Raw genomic sequence first — 21263 nt, forward strand, 5'->3', positions numbered from 1 at the left:
TTTCTGAAACCTGGTAACCAAGAAACATTACAGGGATCGGTAAAATGGCTTCATGCTCACCCTCCCAGATTAGCCAACTTCACCTGATTTAAATAAAGAGCAGAAAACATTGGTTACAGCAAATGCTATGTTCCCTGACGGCATCAGAGCTCCAATACTGATGATCTATGTTCCAGATCTATTTGGGCCCCAGCCAGGTTGCTCCAGTTTAGCTACAATGCTGACATTCACATGCAGAAATTGCCCAGATATTTTCCGTAAGCATTTTAAGCAACCCATATCCAATTGAAAGAATAAATTCCCCATTAGTCTATGCTAATCATCAGCAAGGTAATCAAAGGTGTCATTGACAGTGCTGTCAAGTGGCATTTACACAGCCATAACTTGCTCACTAATGGTCAGTTTGGAGTCTGCTAGGGCACAACTCTGCTTCTCCTGACAGCCTTGCTCCAAACTTGGCCAGAAGTGTTAAGTTCCAGAGGTGATTCGAGAGTGACTGCTTCTGTGGTCAAAGCCATGCTTACCAAGTGGACAAAATGATATAATGATAGGGATTCCAGGCCAGGAAGGCCTCTACCTTTAACATGTTACATGACATCATCTCATGTGATCTTCCAGTCCAAAGATATTGCCCAGCCTTCAGCCACTCTGTCTGTGTAATGGACCTCATGTTATCAGTCAGCTACGTGTGTATGTGATGTGCGGTAACATCAGTAAACATAGAGCCCAAACTGTGTGTGTAAGTTTGTGATATTGTGGCCTTGAAAATAGTGCTTGTTGTCAATACACTTGATGATATCCATCTCACAAAACCTTGATGCCTTTAAGTAAATGTTGCATGAACTAACATACAGAAAACCTCAAATGGCGGTTAGTTAGTGGCTGTAAATGGATGCAGAGGTGGAAAATATGACAGAGGCATGACTGTTGTGCAAAATGTTTTTCTCATAGCAATCATCCATCAATCTGTCCACGCTTGGAGCTGATGCTAACAAATCCAACCAGGATCAACGAACCTTTTCCTGGTGGCATTCTTCTGTAATGCTTCCTCTCACCAGTACATCCTCAGTTAGATTCGTCCCTGTACTGCCAGGACCCCTGCGTTGGAGCAAAGTGACATCTCTCCATCAACCTTCCATGGGCATGCGCAGAGTTGCAGAAAAATAAAATTCTCTTCTTGTTCCAGAATTTTGATCCTGCCGTATTGGAGTAACAGTGAAATATTTCCAAGCCGGAATGGTGTGTGATTTCAGTGGGATCTTGACGGTGGTGGTGAAGGTTCCCTGCTGCACTTGTCTTTCGAGGTTTGGAGGGTGCAGTTAATAAGTCTTGATGAACCAGTGCTGTGCATCTTGTCAATGGAACGCTGTGCATCAGTGGTGACGAGGATGAGTGTTGAAGATGGTGGATTGTGGGTGACCCAAGGGGATGGTGCCAAGCTTCTTGAATGTTGTTGGATCTTTACACATCCAGACAAATGCTGAGTGTTTCAGTACACATCTGACCTGTGCCTTTTAGATGGTAGACAGGCATTTGGGAAACAGGGTGTGGTTTACTTGACGCAGTGTTCCTTGCCTCTTGTAGCCAAAGTATGTCTGTGTTTTGTCCAGTTTAGTTTGTGGCATTGGTTACCCCCAGGATGTTAATAGCACGGGATTACCACCATCTATCCCCAAGGGGCAATGCTTAGGTTCTCCCTGGTTGGGGACTGTCATTGCCTGGCACTTGTGTGGTTACACCATTTGTGAGAAAAAGTTTTGAGAAGCCCAAAAACATGAGGACAATGTTGTGAAAAAGAAGGTCACAGAGATCTCCATTTTCTGGCACCAAATACTGTAAAAATTGCTCCAGTTAGCTGGTTTTAAAGAGCAGCAATGGGGAGTAATAAAGGGAATGAGAAGGAAATGACAGAAAATAAAGAACGGAGAGGAGCAAAACCATGAGAAGAAACAAACATTCCAGTTCTGAAAAAAAAATACAAAAACCAGGAAAGAGAAATGGAAAACCAATGATAGATTGGTACTCCATTTACATTCTGTCAGAATTTCAGTTATTTAGAGTCAGTCTTTCCCTTATGGATCAGTAGATAACTGACATAGAACAACAGGCAGCCAACCTTCTTGCTTTGGGTACTACAGTGTTAAGTGGTATTTTTCACTATGAATGCAAAATTCCTAATAATATTGTTCAGATTTTAGAAAGTCGACTTAAAGCTTGAGTCATTGAGTCATAAGGATTGACAGCACAGAAAAAAAAGCCACTTCTGTCAAAAGTCAATGTCAAGGCATGGCTCCCCCTTGTCAGAGTTGACCACATCCCTGGGTCTGGATGGTGAACCATCAAGGGCTGGATGTCCTTACAAGGAGACAAGAGCTACCCTCTGCAGCCAAGGCTGATGACTGTGATACACGCACCATGACTGAGGCTGTATGTAGATATAATTGTGCCTGTTCTTCCACCAGAGCTATCACAGCAGGGAATAGGTCGATGAAATTGAGATTCCAGTGATGGGATCGGTCTGGGGTGGGGAGGGGGTGGGTGAGTGCGGGGTTTGTGGGTTGGGGTCTTGCGGTACTGTTCGGACAAAGTGAGCAGCATAATCCAGCCATGTTGTGTTCTGCACCATTGGAGTAGGCAGAAGGAGGATGTGATGGGTGCTGAGAGCCCAGAAAATGGGAGCAGTCTACCAATCTGGAAGATAAGGAGATTGAGCAGGAGTAACAACACTGACAGAACACTGCAGACTCAAGTACAACAAAGGTAGGAAGGACTAAATTGAGTAGATGGGTGTTGGGGGCAGTGATCACTCATTGACTGTAACATTATTGACGAAGCGAAAGTAGCCCCTATCTGTTCTCAGAGGCAAGTGTGGCTTCTGTCTGTTTGTTTATTATCTTTCAGCTGATGCTGAATAAAAGGAAATGTTTTCACCAGTTAAAGTCTTTCCAGTAGGTGATGGTTCCACAGTGACCACTGAAAGGATGTTTGACTACTTTGGACACTGGGGAAAGAGCAGCATTCCCTTCGACAAACTTCTAGGTTGGAATGAGTCTAAGGATAAGTATCCTGTATAACTGCGTTCTTGGCTAGCAATAAAGGTACAAGTGTGAATTTGTATTTGCAATGGAAGTGTCAGCATGCCTGTTATGAGTCCAGAGAAATGTTTGTTTTTGGTTATCTTCCCACCACATGCATAGAGAAGAGCAACTGCTGGTTAGCAGCACTTTACTGGATGCCAGTCACAATAATTGTATAAGGACCGCAGCTGGTCGTGTCATATGTCCACCAAGGTGTTATTTGAATGTATTATTTCCTTGTACCTATTTATCACAAAAAGGATTGTCGTTCTTTAAAGGGAAAGGAGGCGATGTTGTAGAATGGCATAGATTCCAGGCCAGGCAATTAACTTTAAGACAATTACCTTCTATCAAGACATTATAACCAATATAAAAGAACACACTTCACCTTCAGTTACTCTGTCACTGTAAATGCAGTCTGTGTAGGCAGTAATAACAAATTGTGAAGCTGGATGAACACAGCAGGCCAAGCAGCATCTCAGGAGCACAAAAGCTGACGTTTCGGGCCTAGATCCTTCATCAGAGATGATGAAGGGTCTAGGCCCGAAACATCAGCTTTTGTGCTCCTGAGATACTGCTTAGCCTGCTGCGTTCACCCAGCCTCACACTTTGTTATCTTGGATTCTCCGGCATCTGCAGTTCCCTTTATCACTGTGTTGGCAGTGAGCTGTGTGCTGTATAACATACAGTAACATCAGTGTGCACCGAAGCCAGACCACGTGTGTAAGTCTGTGAATTGTAGCCATGTAAATAGTTTTTTTTTGTGAATAAACTTCAGATTCTAGATCATTCAGGGAAATCAAGGGCCACGGGCTGAATGCAGGGAAGTGGATGTGAGGAATATCAGATCAGCCATGATCCAATTGAGTGACAGAGCGGACTTACTTACGGATACCTTAGAAGGACCTGAATCTTTCTGTTGTTATGTCACACGGGCTAACACACAGAAATAGTCAAATGGCAATAGGAATTGTCATAAGCTGGTGTTGATGGGAATCGAAGAGAAAACTCCCCACTGGTTGAAATCACATCTGGGATGAAGGAAGATGACTGTGGTTGTTGGCAGCCAATTGTCAAGGTCCAAGGACACCAGTGTTCTAGGCACAATCTTCTTGAGCTGCTTCCTCAATGATCTTCCGTCCACCATAAGGTCAAAAAGTGGAGATGTTTGCAAATGATTAGATTTAGACTTTATTGTCACATGTACTCAAATACTGGAGTACAGTGAAAATTGTGTAAGATCGCACACATGGCACCATCTGAGCCTCAAAAGTACCCAGGTTCTAAAAACTTAGGTATAGAATAGTAAAAGAAACAAAGTTCAAAAAAGTTGAGCATTAACTTCATAGAATAAGTAGAAAAATAATAAAAAGGTAATCGTTAACATTAAAATCCTTCTTAAAATAAACTAGAAAAATAGAGGAATAACGTTAGAAGTTTAACAGTCTTTGACGAGCCCCCTATTTAGCCCACTGCCCAGGAGAGCTCAGCTGACACCAGGGAAGTTCCTCGCCACCCATTCTTCCCGTGTTAAGTTGTGACACCATTACTACAGCTGTTGCCACTGACACTGCCGCCTCTCTGACCTCCTCCTGCTGCCTGGGCACGGCCCACTCGCCTGCTGAGATATTGCCGCGCCAAACAAGAGACTGGGCGAAAGGCACCACCACACCATCACTGAGGCCACTGAGAGACCGGGCTGTGACACCAACAGGCTGAGAGACCGTCATGGGCGGCCAAGAGACTGCCACGGACTGGGCCAAGCCAAGAGGACACTTCACTGGGCCTGCGTGGAGGCTGGGAGTGAAGAAAGGAAGAAAAGAACCACAAAAATGAATGGAATGGACAAGTTCTGGTTGAAGCAGCCTACTCTGCTGCCATGATTGCAGTGTCCATCCAGGTGTTAATGCTCACCGAGCAAGACCTGGACAGCGTTCAGGCTTTGGTTATTAATTGGAAATGAACATTCACACTACACAAGTGCCAGGCAATGACCATCTCCAACAAGAGAGAATCTAACCATCTCACCTTGATGTCCACCGGCAGTACCAGCAGTGAATGCCCCACTATCAACATCCTGGGGGGGGTTACCATTGGCCAGAAACTGAAACGGACTCACCAAATAAATACTGTGGCTGCAAGAGCAGGTCAGAGGCCTGGAGTGTTGCATCAAGAAACTCATTTCCTCACTCCTGAAATACTGACCAGCAACTACAAGGCACAAGTCAGAAGTGTGATGCAATACTCTCCATTTGCCTCGATGAGTGCAGCTCCAACAACACTCAAAAAATGGAATTCATCCAAGACACAGCATCTTATTTGATTTCCACCTCAACTACCACCTACAAAATTGATTCCACCACTGATATAGATTGGAAGTAGTGTGCACCATCTACAAGATGCATTGCTGTAACTCACCCGGGCATTTTCAACTGTACCTTTTAAACCTGCAATCTCTATGATCTACAAGGACAAAGGCATCAAATGCATAGGAATACCACCATTTGCAAGTGCCTGTCCAAGTCTCATATCATCGGACTTGGAATGATATTACTGCTCCTTCACCATCGCTGAATCAAAATCTCACTCACTTAACGATGCTCAGAGCTGAAGAGGAGATTGCAGACTAAAGAAAACAGAAATGACATTACAGGAGAGAGCAAATCTGTGATCGAGGAGATAGAGAAGAAAGTGGAGCTCATAGCAGGGGAGACAAAGAGAAAACACGAGAGCAAAAGTTCAGAAGATTAGCAGAAGGAGTACAATCAAAATGGAAAGATGTGTGATGTATGGCAAGTGACAAGCATTCAAGAAGGGGGAAATAGATCAAGCAGGAAATTCATAGGGTGGGTAGTCCATCCTGTGCAAACTCTATGGTCCACAACATGGGAAGAGATGTCTGCACACTGAGAAGGGTCGTCACTTTGGAGGATTTCATACTGGGTCGATGTCATTGATCTTCTTGAGAAAATCTAAGTGTATGGATACGATATGACGGAGGTTGTATATAGGAAGTTTCAGAAGGCGCCTAATAAAATACCATATAAAAATGATGCAACAAAAAGTAACGTACGCGGCACAAGGAGAATGTGTTTGCATAGACAGAGAGATAGCTTGGGCTGAAAAAAGGCAAATGAACATTTTTTATATTGATAGGAAGTGTGTGTGGTATGATCCTGGAAATTGTGCCGTCCTATTTTCTATTCATATAAACAGTATGGATCCAGATACAAGGGACATTGTTATTAAAGCTTACTAACGTCTAATAAAGGCATATGATAATCACAAACAAAATATTAGGAGATCTCAATCAAGCAGTAACATTTGATTATTTCTTTCTTGAAATATGATAACCCAAGTATTTGTCAAAAGAATGAAGCCGCAATGTTTACTGTTAAAGCCCAAAGAATTTTAACTGCTTAGAGAATATGAACATTAACAATCAGATATAGTCGGCGCAACATCGAGGGCCAAAGGGCCTGTTCTGCGCTGTATTGTCCTATGTTCTATGACACTACTTTAACCAGTTCCATTGAAAATACTCAAAATAAAGTGAACACTATTACTTACACGCTAACTGCAACTTCTTAATTCATATTTACTTATACATCTATTTGACTTGTATCTCCATTTCAGATCCTTAACATAAATTGGGAGAGAAACCACTTGGTTGAATATTGTTCCAATGTTATAGATAAGGGTTGATGTTTCTTGGGCCTTCAGCTTACTTGCAGTAAGATTGTCCCCTAAAGGCAACCATCCCATGGTTGTAGATTCACCATTTAACTTGGATGTTGTGAACTAATGAAGTGTAGCCACCTTTGGTCAGAACTCACTTCTGAAGAAGGGTCACTGGATCTGAAACATTAACTTTGTTTCTCCCCATTAATGCTGCCAGACCTGCTGAGTTTCTATTCATTTGCTTGGGCCAGAACTCTCCTTGTTCTAATGGTCTTTAACTCTGGAGGCATTCACAGCATCTTCCTTTCTTCTCAGCTTCACTATCTCAGAAATTTAATGCACTGTTAAGAGAATCAGTTGCTTTTCAAGGGTTTTCAACCCTTTTAGCTAGCGCAAGGCATTTCTGTTGAACCCTGCTGAATTGCTCCAGTCAACTCAATGGTGATGTTCCCTGCGATAAACTTCATATATACCCTTTGCTTTTTTGCCATTGATCATCCAGGCAGCTTCATCACATGATCAGTTCTTGCAACACGTTGCTTTTCGTAAGAAACCATCTTCCAGAGAAATCTAGTCTTCCAGTTACCATGCTGCCCCCATTCCCCCACAGCACAACTTGCTCTTGTTTCTTGTTGACTAAAGTATAAAAGGGTAACAGGCATGGCATCTAATAGACAGTCAATCCCTCACTGTAAATTATTTTACATCTGGTGATAAAAGAGGAAATTCACCAGATTGTCTCTGGCTCTGACCACTCAAGTGAAGGAAGAATAATCAAGCCAAGCAGCAATGATTCAGTAAATTCCAAGGGACAAGAGGTCAGAGTTATGACGCAGAGTTCAGAAGCATTGTTTCCTTCTCCCAGTAACTAGCAGAGTTTTGAGAGAGTAATTATAAAAATAGAGTGGGTTGAAAGAAGTAATGTTCCATTTTCCATTCGAAATAATCCCTCATTAGATGGAACAATAAGTAGGCCAAGATATCGCATTGAATGTAATCATCCAGTTCTGGTTAAACATGGTAAAGCTAGGTAAAGCTGCATATACTGTATCAAGTATGATAATCAGCCCAAAGTGGTATGTTGGAGTGTGTTCAAATTATGGTGAATTATTTATGGTTGAAGTCCATGACCTTTGAGAAATTTATAATGAAACATCAGCGATCTAATTGTAAAATTAAAGGCCAAAGTGCAGGCTGTTTTAAGCTAGCTGCTTCAAAATCAGAAAGGAAAGTCATTTTCATTTGGAATACGTTCTAACTATCTATGAAGAAGCCTATTTTGATCAGGAGGTAAGTTAAACTTCTTTTTTGCCTGCTTGTGTGTATATTTATCGAAAGTCAATTACGAGTCAACTAAGGAGGCCGAAGTGGGGGGCCACTCATTGTTCACTCTGTGCATGGTCATTACGTGATTTAGAATGAGACATGTTCTTCTGGGTCTCCTTAAGCTGCTGTTTAGTAGTAATACAAAGAAACCTCCCTCGTGAAACGTCAAAATAATACGGTACAGAAGGCAAACATTTGGCCCCATCATATCTGTCTTGGCTTTCAGATAGGGCTATCCAATTGGTCCCAAAACTCTGTTCTTTCCCCATGGCCTTGTAAATATGTCCCCCTTACACATTTATCCAACTCCCTTTTGAATGTTACTACCGACTTTCTGTTTCTATTACATCTTTGGACAGTGCATTGTGGATCGTTGTAATCCCCTATGTTAAATAATGTTTCCTCATCTTGTCTTTGGTATCTCGCCATATTTTACCAGGTTAATATGAGTGAATGTTGTTGTTGCTGTTAGGTGGATAAACAGTGGGTACACTTGGGTTACTGCCCGTGACCTTTCATGTGGGAATTTCCAATCACTGCCTCCAAGGAATCTCAGCGGAGAGGAAGGAGCCCCTCCATCTGCCTCGGTTGGCAGAGACAGGAGATGAGCTATTCCATCTGCTGCCTTGACAGAAACCGGGAGCAAAGTTGCCCTTGTGGGCCTCTATTGTGAGGTGATCCAAAGGTGAGGTGACAAAATTAATTTTAAAATGGGGAAATGGAATCTTTATTGTGTTGAATGGGCCACCATCCTGGGTCAAAGTTAGCATCAGTGATAGACAAGGCTGTTTACCTTACCTCAGTACGGCATGAGCATAGGTGTCACTTGGAAGGCTGGGAAATTGCCAGGAACAAAAAAAAATTACAATTTTGGCAGTAGTTTATAAGTCGAAGTAAAATTCTAAATCCTTGAGGTTTGAACTGGCCCATCTCTTATAAATATCACGTTTCAGAGTGATATTAATTATCCCTTCAGATAGGCAAAAGACCATTTTCTTAACACCTCAAAAATGCTTCTGTAAGGACGAGTGACTGTAACAAGTTACAATTTCATCAGTTCTGCAGGTATTTTGAGGCCTAGGTCTGAGGCACCAGAAAATGTAAGAGTATATTCCCTTGATAGAAAATTGAGGGTTATGCAATACTTCAAATGATTATATTTCTTCTTTAAATAATGTTTACCTACATTTAGGCAATGCTGAAATGTAACAAGACAATGTGGTGATGGTTAATGTTGGAAAGAATATGACAGGATAAAGTTACATTATCATTAGCAGAGGAATAAACCACACCGATTATTTAGATGGTATTGATTTTACTTGTTTGAAGTTGCCTGTTTGTGTGATCTGTGTGTGATCTACATTCTTTGAGAAAATTGATGTGGGTAAATTAATTCAAAAGAACTGCCAAAAATGTACAGGTGGGAATCTACTTTTGGTTAGCATGTTGGCGCACTCTCCCAGGCACAAAGCAGGACAGTGTGAGGTGAAGTTTAGCTAAGATTGAATCTGGCTGCATTGTTTTACGCACTTGTGGATTGGCTGGCCTTGAGCAGCACCCTGTTAGCATGCAGGAAACAAACCATGTCAGTTTGTCTTATGACTTACTGTTGGATGTGGGGAAAGTCAGCATGAGAAAGAAAGGCTGGCTTAAGTATGCTAAGTTCAGTAGTATCACAAAGAAAATATTCCTTGTGAAGCATCAAAATGATACAGCACAGAAGGCAATTATTTGGCCCCCTTATACCTGTGTAGACTTTGGCATGGGCTATCCAATTAATCCCAACACTGCTGTTTACCCATGGCCTTGTGAACTTGTCCCTCTTATTAACCAATTCCCTTCTGAATGTTACTATTGACTCTCCATTTGGCATGTCCATAAGGTTCCCCACCCAACTTCTACAGGTGCACCATTGTAAGTGTACTGTCCGGGTACATTGCAGCCTGGTATGGCAACTGCTCTGCCCAGGACCATAAGAAACTACAGAAAGTGGTGTGCACAGCCCAGACCATCACAGAAGCTAAACTTCCATCCATAGACTCTATTTCCACAGCCCTCTGCCACAGAAAGGTGGCCAACGTCATCTAAGACCCATTGCATCCCGGTAACGATCTCTTACAACCTCTTCCGTAAGGCAGAATATACCGGAGCCTGAACACACACACCAGCAGGTTCAGGAACCACTTCTTTCCAGTTGTTATCAGACTGTTGAATGGCCTCTAGCCTCAAATAATGTAATCTGCAACGTAAGTGTGTGTGCCTAAGTCTTTTTGATCAGTACATTCTTTGCTTGCTGTGATCTGCCTGTACCGCTCATAAACAAAGCTCTTCACTATATTTCGGTACATGTGACAATAAATCAAAATCAAATCAAACTCTTGAACAATGCATTGCAGATCATTGTAACTCACTGTGTAAAATAATGTTTCCTCATTTTGTCTTTGGCTCTTTTAGTAACTCGTGCAGACTCATAGGGTCACACAGCATGGAAACAGACCCTTCGGTCCAACTTGTCTATGCCAACCAGACATCCTAAATGAAACTAGCTCCATTTGCCAGCTCCATTTGGCCCATATCGCTCTAAAGCCTTCCTATTCGTATACCCATCCAGATGCCTTTTAAATGCTGTAATTGTTCCAGCCTCCACATGAAAACATTGCCCCTTCGGTCCCTTTCATATCTTTCCTCTCTCACCTTAAACCTATGCCCTTTAGTTTTGAACACCCCGTCCTGGGAAAAAAAACCTTTGCTATTAACCCTATCCATGCCCCTCATGAATTTATAAACCTTAATAAGATCTCTCTTCAGCCTCTGGTGGCCCAGGGAAAATAGCCCCACCCTATCCAGCCTATCCGTACAGCTCAAACCCTCCAACCCTGGCACCATCCTTGAAAATCAATTTACATCCGTTCGAGTTTCGTAACATCCTGCTATAACAGCGAAACCAGACTAGTGCGTAGTCTTCCAAAAGTGGCCTAACCAACGCCCTGTACAACTGCAATATATCCTCCCAACTCCTGTACTCAACACACTGACTATTTTTCACAAACTGCAGAATACCTAAAAGCAACTTAGAAATAATAATGTACTTTTGACGTATAATCATTCCTACATTACAGAACACAGCAGGGAATTTGTTCACAGGAAAATTTAACCAACAGCAATGGTATAATGATCAGATGTGACAGTGGTTGAGGGATAAATATTTTCTAGATACAAGAAAAGTGTTTTCTGAAAGTGTTAGGAGATCCTATGTTCATCTGTGTGGGCAAAACTTTAATATAGATCTGACAGAAAGGATGGGTGTCAGCTCAAAGATCAGTGTTCAAATTTGGAGTGGGACTTGAACACACAACCTATGGGCTCAGGGACAAAAATGTGGCTGTTTGAGCCACCTCTATTTCTAAAATGTTGTGGTTAAAAAAATTCTCAATAAATTTATCTCACGAGATGCTAACAAACATTGACTTGAAAAACCAGTGATTGTGAAATTGCACAAGTTACTCAACACCCCTAGTCCTCAGCAAACAACATTAACTCACAATAGGATTGATTTTCAACTTAACACTGAGGTGAAAATCCATCATTGTGGATGAGTTGTCCATTATACAAACTGAGGGAATGTGACAGAAATTTCAATGAGGAGGATGTTAATGAAGACAGATAACCAGAAGGGGATGATTATGATAGAAATGTGGTAACACAGCAAGAAGTGCATCATGGCTGAGAGAGTTTGAAAAAAGCTATTTGGTCTAATCCCATATTGACCTTGAACTGAAACTCTGTAAGTTAGGTGTATGTTAACTGCTTTTTAACAATGTGATGAGGGTTTTTGCCTCTGCCCCCTGTCAGGCAATAGATTCCAGACCTCCAAAACCCTCTGGGTGAAAAGTCTATTTAGGTTCTATCTAATTCTACCACAGTTTACCTCAAGCCTTTATCACTTGATTATTGAACTCTCTGTAGTCTAGCTGGTGTTTTATAAAGTTAGAGCCTAATCTTACTCATATTTTTGGTTTTGGCCAATAAAGGAACATTATTTGTCGACCTTCTTGGTCATGCAACACTGTGCATTTATCCAAATTCAACTCCATCTGCCACTCCTCGGCCCATTAGCCCAGTTGATCAAGATTCCTTGGTAATCTTAGATAACCTTCCACACTTGCCACTATACCACCGATTTTGATGTTGTCCGCAAACTTACTAACCATGCTTTCTAAATCCTCGTCCAAGTCATTTATGTAAATAACAAAAGTGGACTCAGCACCGATCCCCGCAGAACACTGTTGGTGACAGTCCTTCAGTCCAAAAAAACAGCCCTCATGCCCAAGATGCAGAGAAATACTGAGCTCTTGAGCTTGTTTTGCCTTCATGGTCTGTCTTCTGCTGTTTCCCTTTGAAGGGCCCCACATAGCTATGATGTGGTGACTTCTTCCTTACAGATGGCAACATGTACCCCACCCACTCTTGGTGTGATGGCTTTCCATTATTTCCATTGTGCTCTTGTCATTTACTAGATGATGGAAAGCACTAGCGGCTATTCCTCTAACAGCATGTTCCAGGCTTTGTCTCGCTGTTTAGGTGAATTCCTGAGTCCAATCCTTCTCCTTTGTGGGGAACTCACTTGCCATAGCTCTGACATTCATAACATTGAATAGTTTTTTTTTACAATCCACTTTTAGCCAAGCCAGCAAAACGAGCATATCCCAAATATAAAGTGTTCACTTGCAGTCTGTGTCTATCGTTTTCCACGTAGTATTAAATGTGGGAACGAAAACAAAGTTGCTGGAAAAGCTCAGCAGGTCTGGCAGCATCTGTGGAGGAGAAAACAGAGTTAATGTTTCAGGTCCAGTGACCCTTCCTCAGAACTGTTAAATCTAATTGGATTGTGATCACTGCTCTCCCACTGTTACCCCTTCCTGGACTGCCCCCTTCTCTTCTGGCGCTTGTTACCTCCTTGTTAAAAGTGTTCTTCTGAGTGGATTTTATGCTTTCTGAGCCACTGTACCTTTTTAATGCGAAAATATCACAGTGAATCTTCAATCTACTATTACTCTTGCTTTTTCCCTATATTTCTCAGACTTCTCAAAGCGAGTCATCAATAGTGACACATTCAGTAAATAATTTCACTTCCCTCTCAGAGATGTGGTGCTACTTTTTAATGTTGTTAATCTGACAGCCCGTTGGAATATATAACACGCTGCTAATCCCTCCCAGTGTTTCTCCATTATAGTCTCGAGTTCAAACATGTTGTGTTTTTTTTCTAATGAATCCGTGCAGTTGGATTGTGTTCAAATGTATAAAAAGAAAGCACACCACTCCTTTCTTCCTATCCTTGAAACCATTTCAGTTGCAGGAGTTCTCACATATTTTGCAAGGCACACCACACTGTCTGAAGAAATGGAATGATGCATCGTAGTAATATGATTACGTGACTCATTACTGGACATTTCAAGCTTGGCAGTAAAAAGATGACAACCAGAGTTCATTACTCTAGGCGGACAGAGTGTAACTCACTGTGGCAGCAAGAATACAGAGCTCAATTCAAAAAGGCTGAAGAAAATGTGACCCATCACATTTTTTACCGGTGAGATAAATCTCCTTGCTTTCGTTTTGAATGTTTGGAGTGATGATTGGTATCAGTGGTCCCACTGGAGAAGTTGTGGCTACTTGTTTTATTTTAGGAGGTGATAATTTTTATTCCAAACACATGTGACAGAGCCCACTTTGGATCTGAATGATACAATGTAGCTTCCGATGCCAGTTCTCAGTGTATGTGGATGCAGGAAGATTGTGGATTCAAACGAATGGGTAGTACACACATCTCATTTGCATTTGAAACTGTAGCCAGCTAATGGTCGCACAAGTTTGTACTTAACACAGAATCATTCTATCTCTCATTTCATTGCAATGAACAACTAAGAGACCTGTAATATAACGTGTACATCACATTGATATAAATACCACACAACAACGTGCCAAGATAGTTCTTGTGGCATACTCGTAGTGTCCCTAACTTTAGGCCAGGAGCCCAGGCCCAAGTCTTATCTGCTCCAGAGGTGTGTCATCGCATGTTGGAACAGGTTGATAAAAATTATCCTTAAATTATGCCAACTAAGAAACCATGAAACAGTACACATTACAGCAATAAGATTAAAACAGTACTCTAATCTCATTGCTACATTGTATGTAATGCAATCAAACTGCATATACATCAAAGAAAAATATGCCCGTAGTGTTCAGGGGTGTGTGGGTTATAGGGGGATGGGTCTGGGTGGGATGCTGTAAGGGGTGGTGTGAACTCGTTGGGACGGAGGGCCTGTTTCCACACTGTAGGGAATCTAATCTAATCTAATAAAATGTCATGAAACATTGTAGATGTCAGATGACTATAAAATAACATAAACAACAAATACATTTTAATCATATACCGTAAAGCAGTGTACACAATACAATGATATAAAAGTAAAGCAGTCTGTACATCACACTGATATAAAATGCCATTAAATAGCATATACATCGCATTGGCACGAAACTGTGTAAAATTGGTATAAAAGAGTAGAAAGCAAGAATATTTCAAAGAGATATAACATTCCATAAAACAATTGTATATCACACTTATGTGAAGAAAATCATTTGACAATATATAAATCACACAGATATAGAATACTATGAAACCATGTCTATATCACAGTGATACAGGAGATGTGATGGTGCAGTGATATTATCAGAGTAATATGGAGACCCAGGTTTGGCTTCGTAGATCTGCATTTGAATACAGCCATGGCAGATGGTGGAATTTGAATTCAAGAATTTAAAAAGTTCTGGAAGTCATTATTATGAAAAATCTAATTGGGTAATGAATCCCCTTTACAGAAGGAAGTCTGTCATCCTTACCTGGTCTACTCTAGACCCACAATAATGTGATAAACATAGAATGATAATCATAGAATCCCTATAGTATGGATACAGGCCATTCAGCCCAACAGGTCCACACCGCCCCTCTAAAGAGCATCCCACCCAGACCCATTCCCCTACCTCAGTATTTTCCACCTAATCTACACATCCCTGGGCCCTTCAGCACAGCCAATCCAACTATCCTGCACGTCTCTGGGCTGTCAGGGGAAAGCAGAACACCCGGAGGAAACCCACGCAGACACGGGGAGAATGTGCAAACTTCAAACAGACAGTCGCCCGAGGCTGGAATCGAACCCAGGTCCCTGGCACTGTGAGGCAGCAGTGCTAACCACTGAGCCACTGTGCTGCCCCAATGTGGTGGACTCTTAGCTGCCCTCTGAAATGGCCTGGAAAATGACATGGCCATGCTAGGAATTCTCAAAAAAGGAATGAAGCTGGATTGACCATCTGAACTGGAAATAAAAATGCAGCCCCGTCGACCCTACAATGTACTCCTTGCATGGTTGCTCTACCCATTAGGATAATGACACTAAGTGTGACAAATAAATCAAATTCAAATACAGAGTTGGGATAAGAGGTTATTTTCAGGTTAGCAACCTGCAACTAGTGGAACTATTAGAAGATCAGTGTTTGGGCAATAACTATTTACAATATATATTAATGTCTTGGATGAGGAAAGTGAATGTATAGTAGCCAAGTTTGCAGATGACACTGCGATAGTTAAATTAAAGTCACCATACTCCTACTTGATTGCTCTATCATTAGAAAGAGATAACTGGTGGTGGTTTAACCTGAGGGTCACACACCTCAGGAGAAGGTTGAGAAGGAGAATCTAAAATCTTATAAATGAGTGAAGTCAGGCTAACCATCCTATAATTTCCTGTTTTCTTCCTCTCCCTTCTTCAACAGGGGTGTTACATTAGCCATTTGCAGTCCTCTGGAACCCTCCTTGACTCCAATGATTGCTGAAAAATCACCTACTAGTGTTTCCACAATCTCTTCAGCCATCTCCTTCAGAACCCTGCGACATAGTCCATCAGGTCCAGGTGATTTATCCACTCTCAGATTTCTCATCTTCCCCAGCATCTTCTCCTTACGAATGGCTACTACATTCTCCTCTGTCCCTGACTCTCCTAACTCTGGTATGCTGCTGGTGTTTGTGATTGTGAAAACTGATGCAAACTCCCTGTTCAACTCCTCTGCCATTTCTTTGCTCCCCATTTCAACTTTCCAACCTCATTTTTTCCCAGTGTCCACTCTTAACTCTGTCTCTCTTACAATTTTTTTTATGTTACTAGCTAGTACTAACTGTCCTCATATTTTATTCTCCCTTATGTTTTTTCTGCTGTCCGTTCCTGGTTTTTAAAGGTTTCCCAATCCTTTGATTTCCCACTAATCTCTACCACATTGTAATCCTTTTTCTTTTGCTTTTATGCTATCATTGACTTCCCTTGTCAGCCGTTGTTGCCTCATCCTCCCCTTTGTATGCATCTTCTTCCTTGGCATGGATTTCTGCTATGCTTCCAAATCACACTTAGAAAGCCCTGTCATTGCTGCTCCACCATCTCCCCTGCTAGGCTCCCCTTCCAATCAAATTCTGAGCCAGCTCCTCCCTCATGTCTTTGTAATTACCATTACTCAATATTAGTTACACCTGATTCCAGCTTCTTCCTATGAAACTGCAAGACGAATTCTGTTATATTATGGTCACTGCCCCCTAGGGGTTCATCTACCTGCAGCTCCGTAATCAAGTTTGCCTCATTACACATCACCGAATCCAGAATTGACCATTCCTTGGTGAACTCCAGCACAAGCTGATAAAAAAAACCACTGTGTAGACATTTAATAAATTCCTTTTCTTGGGAATAGCCACCGACTTGATTCTCCCAGTCGACTCGCATATTGAAGTCCCCTATGATTATTGTCATAGTGCCTTTCTTACATGCCTTTTCTCTCTCCTGATTTATTTTCTATCCCACATTTTGACTCTTGCTTGGAGGCCTGTATGTAGCCCCCATCATGGTCTTTTCTCCTTTGCAGTTTATCAACTGCACACACGCACACGCGCGCGCGCACGCACATGCACACGCGCGCGCGCGCGCGCACACACACACACACACACACACGCAATTGATACTTTCTGACTCCATTTTGCTTCTTGCTATTAAATTAATTTCATTCCTTATGAATGAGGCAACCCCTCTGCCCACGTGCCTGTCCTTTCAATACGACGTGAATCCTTGGATAATTAGTTTCCAGCCCCGATCACCTTATAGCTACGTCCCTGTGATGCCCACAACATTGTATGTGTCAATTTCAGTGTGAGCTACAACCTCACTGTTCTTGTTCCATATACTGTGTGTATTTAACTGCAACGCCCGCAGTTCTGTGTTGACTGCCCTCTTATTCTGTGCCCAAAGTTACATTCCTGACCCTTTCCATACACTCTGTCCTATTACTTGCTCCGGAAACTTTAATAACCTCCGCTGAGTCGTACCTCACTTTAAAATCCAATGACCACTTTATGTAGCTTTTCTAGTAGGATCCTAGTCTCAGATCAGCTGAAGTGGACTCTCTTCCCTTCTGTTCCAATAATGGTGCTAGTTCCCCACGAAATGGAACCCCTCTTTCCCTAGCCCACTCCTTTAGCCACGTTTTTACTTCCCTAATCTTCATCTCTCTTTGCCAATAGTAAGTGGCTCGGCTATTATTCGATTTCATTGAGTGGTGGAACTGACTCGATGGGCCAAATGCCCTACTTCTGCTCCTCTACCTTGTGATTTTGAGAACAAGGGCTCCATCCCAGATGGGAACATTGAAAAGGATGGAGGTTCTGCTGAATCAATGTCAAACCAGGGTTGGACAACAATTTGAGCATACAATTCTGGTCACCGTATTTAGAATTATGGAGGCACTAAATAGAGTGCAGAAACGTTTTACAAGGGTAATGCCAGGGTAGATAGACCTCTGTTACCTTTCTCTTATAAAAATGAAATGGGATGACCTGATAGAGATCCTTAAAATGCAGGAAGATTTTGAGAGTGAATAGAGAGAATGTTCCCTCTTGTGGTGAACAGGATAACTAGAGGATCTCAACATATGATAATCACCGAGAAATCTGATGGAGCATGTTGGAAAAACTTCTTCACCCACAGAATGCTGAGGACATGGATGTAACTGAGAATAGTACAGATGCATTTAAGTAAAAGCAGACAAACATTTGAGGGAGAAGGCAATTGATGGTAGGATGATAAATTTAGGTGGTGCATAAAACTGACAGACTGGATCAGCTGAATTGCCTGTTTCTGTACCATATTAATTACATTGATATAAAATACCATAAAACTATATAGATGATACTGACATATGTATACATTTATATGTTATACAATAGCTTATGTATTGCTGCAAAACAAACATTGAATAATATGGAATACCACAAAACACTAAGGTGGCACACAGACATAACATACCTAAGCTGTGTACACATCACACAGACATAACATACCTAAGCAGTGTACACATCACACAGACATAACATACCTAAGCAGTGTACACATCACACTGATACATAACATACCGAAGCTGAGTACACATCACACAGACATAACATACCTAAGCTGTGTACACATCACACAGACATAACATACCTAAGCAGTGTACACATCACACAGACATAACATACCTAAGCAGTGTACACATCACACTGATACATAACATACCGAAGCTGTGTACACATCACACAGACATAACATACCTAAGCTGTGTAGACATCACACAGACATAACATACCTAAGCAGTGTACACATCACACTGATACATAACATACCGAAGCTGTGTACACATCCCACAGACATAACATACCTAAGCAGTGTACACATCACACTGATACATAACATACCTAAGCAGTGTACACATCACACTGATACTTAACATACCTAAGCAGTGTACACATCACACTGATACATAACATACCTAAGCAGTGTACACATCACACTGATATATAACATACCTAAGCTGTGTACACATCACACTGATACTTAACATACCTAAGCAGTGTACACATCACACTGATACATAACATACCTAAGCAGTGTACACATCACACTGATACATAACATACCTAAGCTGTGTACACGTCACACTGATACATAACATACTGAAGCTGTGTACACATCACACAGACATAACATACCTGAGCAGTGTACACATCACACTGATACATAACATACCTAAGCAGTGTACACATCACACTGATACATAACATACCTGAGCAGTGTACACATCACACTGATACATAACATACCGAAGCAGTGTACACATCACACTGATACATAACATACCTAAGCAGTGTACACATCACGCTGATACATAACATACCTCAGCTGTGTGCACATCACACTGATACATAACATACCTAAGCAGTGTACACATCACACTGATACATAACATACCTAAGCAGCGTACACATCACACTGATACATAACATACCTAAGCTGTGTGCACTTCGTACTGACCTCAAACAGTGTAAAACATAGACTTTGTACCAATCAAATCATAAAGCTGTTAATTAATCACTGATACAAAAGACCGCAAACCACTGTTTACATCACACTGACATAAAACACTTAACAGCGTTTATGGATCAGAATGGAGTGCTGTACAGCAGCATAAAGGAACTAGGAAAGAACAGCACAAAATATGGAATGTACACAGTAATATAATTAGCATAAAACATTTTTAAAACATCACAAAATGAAATACAATAATACAGAAATTACACCACAGCAATAAAACCAACAGCATTATGTATCACACAAATGTAAAAATGTGTAAATAAACACATCATGCTGATAAAAAAACATCATTCAATATATACTTCATGAAGTGGAGGTGCTGGTGTTGGACTGGGCTGGGAGAAGGTTAGAAGTCCCACAACACCAGGTTATAGTCCAACTGGTTTATTTGAAATCACAAGCTTTCAGAGCTTTGCTCCTTCATCAGGTGAAGGAGCCTGATGAAGGAACAGCATTCTGAAAGCTTGTGATTTCAAATAAACCTGTTGGACTATAACCTGGTGTCGTGGGACTTCTGAATATATACTTCACACTGATATAAAATGCCCTAAACTAGTGTATATAACGCTCCCATGTCAAATACCACAAAGCAATGTTTGTAACAGAACAATACACCAGTGTCGACATCACACCAATTGTGAAAAAGCAAATACATCTCTCTGATATAAAATACCGTAAAATTGTGCATAACTGATACTTATAACATATGACAAAACAACATTTAAATCAAACCTATGTAAAGACATGAACATCAGATAAATGGCAACAAGTTAAAAACATACACATTACACCAACATAAAACACACTGAATGCAGATAACTGTGAAGTATTGTATGTAGCACAATGATCAAATCCCATAAAACCACATATACATTGTCACAGAATCCCTACAGTGCGGGGACAGGCCCTTCAGCCCAACAAGTCCACACTGACCTTCAGAGCATCTCACCCTGATCACTATAACCCACCTAATCTACACATCTAATCTACACATCCCTGAACACTACGGGCAATTTAGCATGGCCAATCCATCTAGCCTGCACATCTTTGGACTGTGAGAGGAAACCAGAGCACCTGGAAGAAACCCACGCAGACATGGGGAGAATGTGCAAAATCCACACAGATAGTCACCTGAGGATGGAATTGAACCCAAGCCCCTGGCGCAGTGCTAACCACTGAGCCACGGTGCTGCCCCAGCATGCTGGTATCATACTGATATCAAACTGAAGTAATACACATGGCTGCTCCAGGAAAATCCTGTCTTGAGGCTTAGATTTCAGTAAATGGTCAGAACTGGTCAGCAAGTATCATTTATGCAGTAGCACACTTCTTCAGCCGTCAAGATTGAGGATGAGATGTAGACAAGAATTAGCGAATTAAGAAAAGCCTTTGAGTAACATTGATTGCAGTACAGGGCAAAGAGGACGAAGCCTACGTAGCTAACTGAAAGTTGAAAAGCAGAAGTCCTCTCTGCTGGATTCACAGACAACTTGCACTGTTTATCTGCATCATGCCACTTTCATTTGAGCTGCCCTCAGAAACTTCTGAGGATCAGATGGCAGGATGAAGTGCCAGGCACTCTGGCGTTCACCTGAGCCGATATGTCAAGTATCCAGATCATCACAACTGAGCTGGTCTGGTCATGGATTGACACTCACGTACCAAAGTGAATGTTCTGCGGAGA

General features: G+C 41.6%; 1 protein-coding gene across 3 annotated transcripts in view; it reads left to right on the forward strand.

Annotated features, from left to right (window-relative positions):
- Nucleotides 1-7943: 7943 nt before the first annotated feature.
- LOC125459973 (Golgi-associated kinase 1A-like) overlaps nt 7944-21263 on the forward strand; it is a 35640-nt gene continuing 22320 nt past the window's right edge. The window contains exons 1-2 of one of the 3 annotated variants that reach the window (XM_048546973.2): nt 7944-8048; nt 13435-13671. The gene's annotated coding sequence lies outside the window, so the exon portion shown is untranslated. Of the gene's footprint in view, nt 8049-13401; nt 13672-15937; nt 16049-21263 lie in introns of those variants that run through there. The other 2 variants (XM_059651543.1, XM_059651544.1) reach the window with 2 other exon arrangements.

Source organism: Stegostoma tigrinum, chromosome 16, assembly GCF_030684315.1.
Source record: "Stegostoma tigrinum isolate sSteTig4 chromosome 16, sSteTig4.hap1, whole genome shotgun sequence".
Classification (NCBI taxonomy): domain Eukaryota; kingdom Metazoa; phylum Chordata; class Chondrichthyes; order Orectolobiformes; family Stegostomatidae; genus Stegostoma; species Stegostoma tigrinum.